Below are 10,707 nucleotides of genomic sequence, written 5' to 3' on the forward strand. Positions count from 1 at the left end.
AAATACTTAATTGCAGAAGTCATTTAGTACTTACAAACCTCTCTGCTATCTTGTTTTTGACAAGATCAGTGAAGATTTAAAAACCATAGGATTTTAAAAAGTGTTTTTCTTCTTTCCTGCAGTTTTCCCTTCCAGTTTCCTTGAAGTTCCTGCTGTAGTTTCCTGAATTGGTGTTAGCAGAGTAGTATTTGGATGGCTAAATACATGGCAGAGCTGAATTCAGAATAGCTGCTGTATTGGGCTGTGCAACGGGATGGACTCCAAGGTCAAAACCTGACACTTTGATTCTGAAAATATTCTATACCGGTAACAAAATGTGTAGTTGCAGGTCCATCCATAATTCCTTAGCTTTGACACATTGCTAAGGTGATAGGCTGTGGTAATATTAATAATTTCAATTATGTTTCTCTGACAGAGAAGAAAGATTGAAAACCCAAGTGAGATGAACAAGAGGAGGGAAACATTGTTCATTTCGGCTGGAGATCCTGGCTCTATGAAGGATGGGCCCCATTTTCCAACATTCCCTTGCAAGCAAGGTTGCAGCCACATTGCCTGTGACACAGGTCACGCTCTGAAATAAAGCTTTGAGAAGGCCTGTCACAGTAGATGTAATCCCCAGTGTCCAGTTCCTCATATCTGTTGACACTGGGAACACTGGTATTGAAAGAGATCAAATGCCAATTTTGCAGGACAGTGAAGCTGCAAAGCACTGCTGCAGAGATGACTTGTTAACTGAGACAAGAAAAATCAAAATTTGGGTGGGATTTTTAGGATGAAGAGATTAAATGTAGGTATATTATTTAAATGTAGGAATATTATTTAAATGCTTATGATGGCTGGGGAAAAAACCCTTAAGTGATGATCAAAGTTACATTTTCTTCTCACAGTTTTCTCCATAAAAAGGTAAACCCTACCTCCAAGACGTGGATCTAATCAACCATCCCCTTCAAATATTCCCATCACCAGTCACAGCAAGAGCAATTTAGCCTAAACTAAAAGGAATTTTTCAAGCAAGCATGAAAAAAAAAAATCAGGACATTTGAGAAGAGACAAAGTAGCTTCTGGAATTTAGCAACAAAGATGTGGTGGAGAGTGAGGTTTTGGGGTTTGGTAGCTGTCATGGTTCAGCCCCAGCCAGCAACCAAGCGCCACATATCCGCTCGCTCACTCCCCCTACTCCGATGGGATGGGGGAGAGAATCGGAAGAGTAAGAGTGAGAAACACTCCTGGGTTGAGATAAGAACAGTTTAATAATTGAAATAAAGTAAAATAGTAATGATAATAATAACAATAGTATAATGATAATAATAATAACAATAATAATATACAAAGCAAGTGATGCACAATGCAATTGCTCACCACCTGCCGACCAATACCCAGAGAGTTCCCGAGCAGCAATCGCTGCTCCCCGGCCAACCCCCCCCAATTTATATACTGAGCATGACGTCACATGGTATGGAACGGCCCTTTGGGCAGTTTGGATCAACTCTTCTGGCTGTGCCCCCTCCCAGTTTCTTGTGCACCTGGCAGAGCATGGGAAGCTGAAAAGTCCTTGACTAGCATAAGCAGTACTTAGCAACAACTAAACCATCAGTGTGGTATCAACATTCTTCTCCTACTAAATCCAGAACACAGCACTATGCCTGCTACTGGGAAGAAAATTAACTCTATCCCAGCCGAAACCAGGACAGTAGCTTAGGTTATAGTCATCTTTGGGTAGAACTTCAGCCAGTAAGGCTTAACAGCAGGAGTTTTGCAACAAGCTCCCCAAACTTAAAATCCCCAGACTGGCTACTTCTTCCTGCCTCAGACTGTGCAAGTGGCTGCAAATATTTGGCAACCGAAGTCCATTTTAGAGAGAGTGGTAGCACATAGGAATGTGATCACAGACATGGTCAGGAGGACTTCCCGGGCTGCACAGGGCAGACAAGACCGGGAGCCCCAGGCCGGGGTGGTGGTAACTGTTCCCCAGGGAAGAGAGTTTCCTGAGAAAGACGAGACGCTGGCGCTTGCCGGGGCAGTGCCCAGGCAGATACAGGAGGCATTTGAGTTGAGACGCTGCAGGTCATGTCCGAAAGGAGCCCAAAGTACAGGTAGATGATCAGTATTAGGTTAAAGGCGAGCATGGAGGCCGTTAGTGTTGTTTGCTTCTCTTTTTGTTGCTGCGTGCTTTTGGGGGACCAGGCAATGGCTCTGCTTGTGTGACGTTGCTCCATCTTGCTTTAGCCAGCAGCGGGTCCCAGGAGAGCAAAGTCTACCTTCATGCAGGTCCTTATTACAGACGTAGTGTCTTCCACCTCTGAGGTGGGTCTCGCAGAGGGGAGCCGGTTCCCGCACGGGCTGAGGAGAGGATGGGAACCCTGATGGGTACATTTGTGAGGGTCTCCAAAAAAGTGAAAGGCACTGCACCCCCAGAAGAGAGTGATAGGAACAAGCATTGTACAGTGTGGTCATTCATCCCAAAGTGGGATAAATCCTAGTCTTGCCATGGGCATTGCCAACAGACAGGTTGAGAGATCTCAGCAAGTGAGGATTTTAATCAGGTGTTCATCCAGAGAGACTTTAGGGCTGTTAACTTCATTTACCACAAAGCCTGCTGGATGCCTCAGTTTCACACATATTTCACTCATTCTTTCTACCTTGCCATTTCCCAACCTCGATTTGGAAAATATTTGCAACACAGGCCACTGAGTGTGCCCTCATTTAACCTTACCGTAGAAAACCAGACAGGCTTCTTCAGGTTCAGTTACTCACAAAAAAATACCTTTTGAGTATGCCACACTTGAACAAGGAGGATCATAACACAGGTCAGAACATGGCTGCTAGAGTAACCAAGCTCATGCAATGGATAAGTATCAGTGTCTCCATCATATAGGATTTTCCCACTTTCTGTTCAAATATTCAATTCTGCTGAATTCTATGCATTTGTGCTCTAAAAAGAATGAGTATATATATAGTTGGCACTTTACAGTGACTTGAAGAAATACATATCTTTTAATATTACAGGAAGGTCAGAACCACAAAAGGGCTGCTTATACAGGGGATGTGTGCTGTGGTCGTGTTGGTATTTTCCTCTTTTTATCTGCGTTACATGCAAATGACCTGGAAAGATGCAGACAAGAGATGTATGTCTTCAAGTCATGTTTCATTAGCTTTTAACTACTTAAGAAAATTAAAGGAGAAAACTAAAATGCTGTGGAGGAAAAAACTCAAATATTCAAATAAGCAAATCATCCTAGTAATATTTTAAATAATTCTGTGACATTTTCAAAACGGAGACAGACTTCAATAAAAGCTTATAGAATATCACAAAAATAGTTGCTTTCATAAACAAAAATAAGCATGAACAGTGGCAAAGTTGGGGAAATGAACGTGAGGAGATACTTACACAGTCCTCCAGAGTAGCAGAGTGCACCAAATACTAATAATTCAAAGAAGAAATTAGGTAATAACTATGTTGTGCTGTACTTGAGGGAAGGAGGGCAGTAGCAGATGGAACTTCATGTTAATGCACTACTAATACACAGACAATGCTGCTAGAAAGCATTTGGATCACAACTGGGAAAGCTTGTATGAAAAAATGGAGTCAGTTTAATAAAACAGTAGAAGGATTTCAGGCAAGGCTAAAATAGCTCAGTGTTATGAGGAGGGGGAAAATGATTTGAAAAGATGATAAAGCCTGGGGGGGGGGGGGGGGGGGGCGGAATGAATATCAAACAAAGAGTTCAGTTTTCAATTTCAAGTGTATTTTATTTGATCTTATTTTAAAGAGCAGTTGCTGCTTTATAGAAAAATGCAGTGTGACTATTTTTAGAAATAATGCATGACAGTCACGCAGTTTCTCTTCCTTCATTCCCTAGTAGTAAGAACATTTTGTGTCTCGCTTCCTCCTATCTTGTTAAGTACTGTTAAAAGAAAACTTAGCATTCTTAGGGAGTGATTTAACAAGAAATCCAAGCTGATTCTTCAACCAGGATGACTCGTTGATAAAATATCAACTAGACTCACAAACATTTGAGAAGCAGCTCCTGAACATATGTTCCTGAAGCACATGCCTCACGTGCTTTTCCTGTTGGGGGCGGGCAATGAAACTTGAACATTTTGCAACCAACCCAGCGAAAAAAAAAGCCAGAAGGTGCCTAATTTGCAAATAATATAAAGAACATTTGACATGAAAGGAGATAAAGATGTGTATGGCAGTAGGAGCTAATTTACCAAACCGACGGTGGGGTCCATTGAAAGGAACTTTCCCTCTAAGCAGTCACCATCAGGGAAGATAACCGAGATAACAGGGTTATTATTTAACTTCCTTTAACAACGTTCACTGATAAGTGGCCTATCTTTGGAGGCAGCAGGCAGTCAAGCCTCAGTCACCTCTCCAGCTGCCCAGCTGAGACCCTTGGAGGAAGCAGATGACTGCACCTAGCAGTTCTCCAGCCAAGCCCTGACCCCGTGCAGCCACTGCTGTTGTAATGACCAGGAGCTGCAGAGATCCAGACATGTGCAGGGGGATGAACGCCCTCTCACAAAGCCTGACTGCATTCGAAGATGGTTTAAGAAATGGCATTAAATCCAATAAACTGTGTTACAGCAATGAAAACGTTTGGTAGAAAGCGTAGGTAAAACCTGGCACTTGCTGGCAGGTGACGCTGCAACACCCAGTGCTGTTTCCAGCAGTCAGCCCTGAAGAAGTGTTGCAATATGAGCTGCCTTAAGGGCGTTTTGGAGAAGGGCAATGACTGGATTCCAATGACTTGAAAGGAGCACTATTCACATGATCAAATTCAGTAACAAGTATCAGTCTTCAAAGGGAAGCCAAGGTCCTGCCTCAGAGCCTTACAAAGAACTTTTCTTATTTTAAGTTCTTCTTCCTCTTTTGATTAATAATAAACTGTTTTGCAAATGAAATGCAAAAGTTGGGGGGGAAATTAAATGCCCTTCTTGCTCAAGCCTTAGAGAAAAAAATGAGACCCTGTCTGTCAGTTCTGCTTTGCTATATTACAGATGGTATTAGAAAAGAAAGTCCTTACCTCTTTGCGTTCTTGTTTTGCAGCTGCCTTTATGGCTGGTGATGAGAGTTTGAACTGGAAAGATCTCCTCTTCCACCTGCTAAACAGGGACGTTTTGTCTCAGTTCACTGATATGTTCTGCAGTTGTGAAGGGTTACTTTTACGTTAAAGATTAACTTCTGGTTTAGATGCTTAAGTCTACTTTTCTATCATATAATAATCCAAGCAGGATATCCAAATCACTACCACATCAAACTGTGAGAAATTTTCCCGTCTCCTTTTCCTCCTCCTTTTCTCCCTGGAAGTCCCAGACCCTAGCAGGAATTGCAGCATCAGAAAGCATTTGAGCGTTGCTGATAAGTGTTGCTGCTTTACAATGGTATTTTAGAGGACTTAGAGAAAAGAGATGGCTTTTTTCTGTTGCTTGTTGATTTGAAAACTGGAAAAGAAGAGAATACATTTCAGTTAAGGAGAAGAATTTCTCCCAGGAAGTAGTGTTTCACTCTGTGCCCACTGAGGAGAAGTAAATCACTATTTATGTAAGAAAATTTTCTGAGCTTGACTGCTCATTGGTCTGCAATGAGATAAAAGATCCTTCTTGGAAAGACAACTACGTTGTCTTTTGCTCTTTTCATAGCAAAAAGGTTAATAGGAAAGAACTGTGGGAGGTACAGCTAAGTACTGAACTACATTTCCTAGTATGTAAGGCTGAGCTACTAATCTGGTTCATAACACCCTTAAATCACAGTGAGCACCAAAAGGAAAACTACAATATACGTGAAGAATATTTACTATAATCTGACTTGCTGGGATGGCATTTGACATCCACCTCTAAGTGCGTTGCACTCACTCAGATGTGGATAGCCTCATCATCATCTTGCTGCCTTGCTTCCATACCAGAAGGCCTCTGAATTTATAGCAAATTTCTAATTTTAGGTGCTTGCATTTGCGCACGAGTTTCTATCCTTATGGTCCTCTGCCCATTTTGAAAGGACCACTATTCACATGATCAGATTCAGTAACAAGTATCAGTCTTCAAAGGGAAGCCAAGGTCCTGCCTCAGAGCCTTACAAAGAACTTTTCTTATTTTAAGTTCTTCTTCCTCTTTTGATTAATAATAAACTGTTTTGCAAATGAAATGCAAAAGTTGGGGGGGAAATTAAATGTTTATTTGCATTTATTTAAAATAATTCTGTTTTCACATGTATCCTGCCTTCCTTTATCCTAACTTTAAATGTTTCACACTGGAGTTACTCCTGAATCACAATAGTAGGAGTGAGATTAGAAATAGGTCTACTAAATTTATTCATTCAACTATTTGCTTATTTATCACTTTATACTACTGATAAACTATACTATTCTGGAAAAAAAAAAGAATGATGATTACTTTGTAGCTTATTATTTCATTGCTAATTGCTCCTTATTTTATAACCTATAACTTGGAACAAGGTTTAGAGTCCACAGTGTAAGAGATTTAATTTTTTATGGTCATTATTCCATTTATGGAGTATCATAAACATTGCCAACATTGTTTAGAAGCTGTTTAAAATGCAGTCAGCTTTATCTCCTTAATAAAAATACTCTTTGATGGTAGCTTATTAACTACAAGAAAGGCTAACTTATGAGGAAAGATTAAAGAACCAACTTGAATAGTTTGGCTGAGTGCTGGCATTGACAACTTCTCTTTGGAATACAGTTAAGTGTTTAAGCAGGAGGAAATAGATCAATTATAGGAAAATAAGAACAGAGCTAAAACAGTGAGATAAAGAAAAGATCATTGATGTCTTTGTTTCTTTTGTCCTTTGAAAATGTAAGCTATCCAGGGCAGAGATGGTGTCCTACCTTGTCTTTCTATTACTACATCAGTGCAGCAGCCTCACCTGGTTACAAAGAGATGATACAAATAAAAGTAACTTAATTTCATTGACACTTCAGCAGAACTAGCATGCCTTAATTGTTACCTTAATTAAAAAATTATCTTAAGTATTTACAATATTAAGTTAGACTGAGCAAATATGCAAGAAATACGCTGTTGGGAGAAGTGTTTTGTAGACAGAGAAGTCATAGAATCACAGAATGCTTTGGGTTGGAAGGGACCTTTCGAGGTCATCCAGCCCAACCCCTCTGCAGTGAGCAGGGACAGCTTTAACCAGATCAGGTTGCTCAGAGCCCCAGCCAACCTGACCTTGAATGTTGCCAGGGATGGGGCCTCCACCACCTCTCTGGGCAACCTGTTCCAGGGCTTCACCACCCTCATTGTAAAAAAATTTCTTCGTTATGTCTAGTCTAAATCTATTCTTCTTTAGTTTAAATCCATTATTCCTTGTCCTGTCACAACAGGCCTTGCTAAAAAGATTCTCCTTATCCTTCCTGTAGGCCCCCTTTAAGTACTGGAAGGCCACAATAAGGTCTCCTCGCAGCCTTCTCTTCTCCAGGCTGAACAACCCCAACTCTCTCAGCCTGTCCTCGTAGGAGAGGTGCTCCAGCCCTCGGATCATTTTTGTGTCCCTCCTCTGGACCCTCTCCAACAGGTCCATGTCCTTCTTGTGCTGAGGGCTCCAGAGCTGGACGCAGTGCTCCAGGTGAGGTCTCACCAGAGCAGAGTAGAGGGGCAGAATCACCTCCCTCAACCTGCTGGCCACGCTGCTTTTGATGCAGCCCAGGATAAATGATATGATGGTTTTCAATGCTGTCACTCTATAGGCAATTACCTCTAGCTCAAGTCAGCTAATTTTCATTTCTTCAAGGTGTATTTCAGGAAAAGGTGAATGATACGGTAATATCATAATCAGTGGTACCTGGTTATTATTGCAACTTACTGTCATTTCTCAATACACAGCCTTCATACAACTTTAAATTATCATCTCTAGAAGTATAAACGTGGAATAGAGAGGCCTTTTCACACAATTCCAAAATATCTCTTCGCTACAATGTTTTCTACTTCTGCTCCCTGTGCAGCAGCAGCAAGTCCTTCCACTTCCTCACTCCTTCCCACTTCAGGCTGCAGATTGAAGAGTGTTTCCCAGCCATCAACTTTTGAGATAAGCATGGCTGATCCCAAAACCTGGGACCACAAGTTAAGCAACATTGCCCACTGCAAAAACTTGTCAGACAGTGGAGTGAGACTGCGTTGTTAGAGAGGTGAAGACCCCCAAGACCCTGAATTAATAGGTGTTACCTCAACATTGATAATCACACCTGAGCATGTCAGTGGAAGGAGATTAATCTAGAAAAGACCCCCTTACCCAGGAAAGAGGTCCCACAGTGCTTCAGAGGTTTGGCAGCCGCAGACTGTCCTCTGTATGCAGCAGTGATGCGCAGCACCTTCCGGGAGCAGGGCCACAAGGATTCGAGATACTCTGTGAAAGGAAGAGCAGTAACACAAAGCCTTCTCACCGCCTAGAAGCTAATTCAGCGAGTTCTTTGCACACAGATCTCCAAGCATGCAGGCTTTAAGTGACACACCCTGGAGAGGAACTAACAAGTTCTTCTTGTCCAGTGCCTTTTCCACTACGCTGCACTGAATGCTGAGGTAGGAGACTGTCCTAGTTTTCCAAGAGCAAGATTGTAAACTCGTTTTGCCTAATGATTAAGCAACAGTATTTTCAGTTATTAATCACACTGAAGCGACGGCAAGAGGTTATTCCCATCGTGATATCCTTCAGACAGCTTTGCTCAGCCAAGTCACAGCAGCATTCCCTCAGGGGTGGTTAATGCTCTTCACGCAGGTGAGGTTTTTATCCAGCTGATAACTCACAGTCATTCCCAAACAGACATCGGAGACTGGCTTTATGAGTTCACAGGGTGAGGTTGATACTAACCATGCGGTACTTACATTTATGCAGCTCTTCACGCTGCCTCCTCCCAGCTTTCTGTGAGGTCCAGGAATTGGCAGAGGCAGGGCGTGAGTCACTGAGGTCGTGGTGTGCATGGTGTCCCTCAGGGCACGCGTCTGGAGTACTGCAAAGTTAGCTCAGTTTGACGCTTTGCTGACTTCTGCATCTTGGCTGGGTGTCCCAGGAGCAGCAGCCTCCGAAGAAAGGCTTATTAGCGTTTTTCCGTTGCAGCCCTCCTGTCCTTGAAGTGTATTTGGGAAAAGGCCAAAGCAAGCAGCGAGGTTCTTCTCTTGACCTTGCTCTTACAGTGATACACCCTGGCAAGTGTCGCTTTAAGTAAAAATAAAGGAACCCACTGTTCATTACGTATATGAATAATATACATATATAAACTATGTACACACACACACAAATACCGTTGCATCTCATGCCAACAGATGTCACCATTGCAAGGCCTTTGTGATTGTGACCTCCTTAAGGAGTGCGAGATATTTCATAGCATGTCTCTTCTATCAAAGTGCCACTGACTATCTCAAGCGTAAAACACATGCTTTGAGAGCGCAGAGCAGGGGCTCATAAAGCTGAGGCTCTGCACCATTCACACGCTATGCAAGTTATGCCATCAATGCGCTGTTTTGGGAAAGGTGTGATAGCATCGCAACAAAAACAGAGAGGCAGATAATTACAAGACTGGTGCCTTTGGTTAGAAAACAAATTCATATCTGGACATTTTATTAAACACCTGCACATAGGCTCTGAGCCTGCTAACAGCTGAAGTGGATCTGTGACTAGTGGACCCGGCTCTTTGGCTGAGGTGCTATAAACTTAATTAAACTTCTGTGGAAAATAGTTCCCTACTCATTCCAGGAGGGTTTAGACTTAAAATACTTTCCTTACAGACAAGTATTTTTGGTCTCTTCGTTACAGTCTTTTCAAGCAGAGAAGTTTCTCATAAGTCAAAGGCCTTTCAACAAAAGTGTAGCATATGCCTTGACACAGCTTAAAAGGCAATGATGGCTTTGCGTTTTAGGAACCCAAACATTTAGAGCTAATATTTTTATATCTCAACTTCTAAGCAAATGACAGTTCTAGAAATCACTGTTTTGGATAAAAGTCCTTAATCCCACACTCCAAGTGCCTAAATCCTTATATAAATTATGAAATTTTGGTTGAAATATTTGATATAATTCATGAAGATGCATAAAGTTTGTATCCCCTCACTCATTGCACTTCAGACAGAATTAAGTTTTAGGGTGAACTAAAAAAGAGAAACAGAGGAAATCCCAGGATGGTAATAATAATATTTAAAAATGCATTTAAGCCATTAGCTATGAAAGATCAAATGCACAAACAGCTCTGCAAAGAACGGTTCCACCTTGTGCTCCTCTCCTCTTGTCTGGAAGCCAGTCTTTAAGGGGAACACAGCTTGAAGAAAAGAATCTTCTCCCCATTTGCAATAAACTATACACCCTCTCCTGCAAGCTGGGAAACGGGAAGGCTGGGGAGGAAATCACATCTGGGATAGACGTTGCCTGGACGCATGCTTCAGCCACAAGATTCTTGCACTCCAGATGAGCAACACCATCACCGGCTTTGCTTTTCATCTGTTTTTAATGAAGGTTTCCTGCTCAGGCCCCTGAATACGAGGTTATAGTCATCTACCTTTGAGAGAAGGTGCTGGGCTCTCCCTGCCACGCTGAGCTGAATGTTAGGGCAGCCCTCAGTTTGCTCCCTTAGCTTGCAGAGCCACCTGACAGCATGGATCTACAGGTACTGCTCCCCACGGCAGGGCTTCAGGCTCCCATCCCACGCTCACCCCAAACTGATCATCATCCAAATCCCTCCCTAGTAGTGGAATGCTA

Source organism: Pelecanus crispus, chromosome 2 (genome assembly GCF_030463565.1).
Source record: "Pelecanus crispus isolate bPelCri1 chromosome 2, bPelCri1.pri, whole genome shotgun sequence".
NCBI classification, from domain to species: Eukaryota; Metazoa; Chordata; class Aves; order Pelecaniformes; family Pelecanidae; genus Pelecanus; species Pelecanus crispus.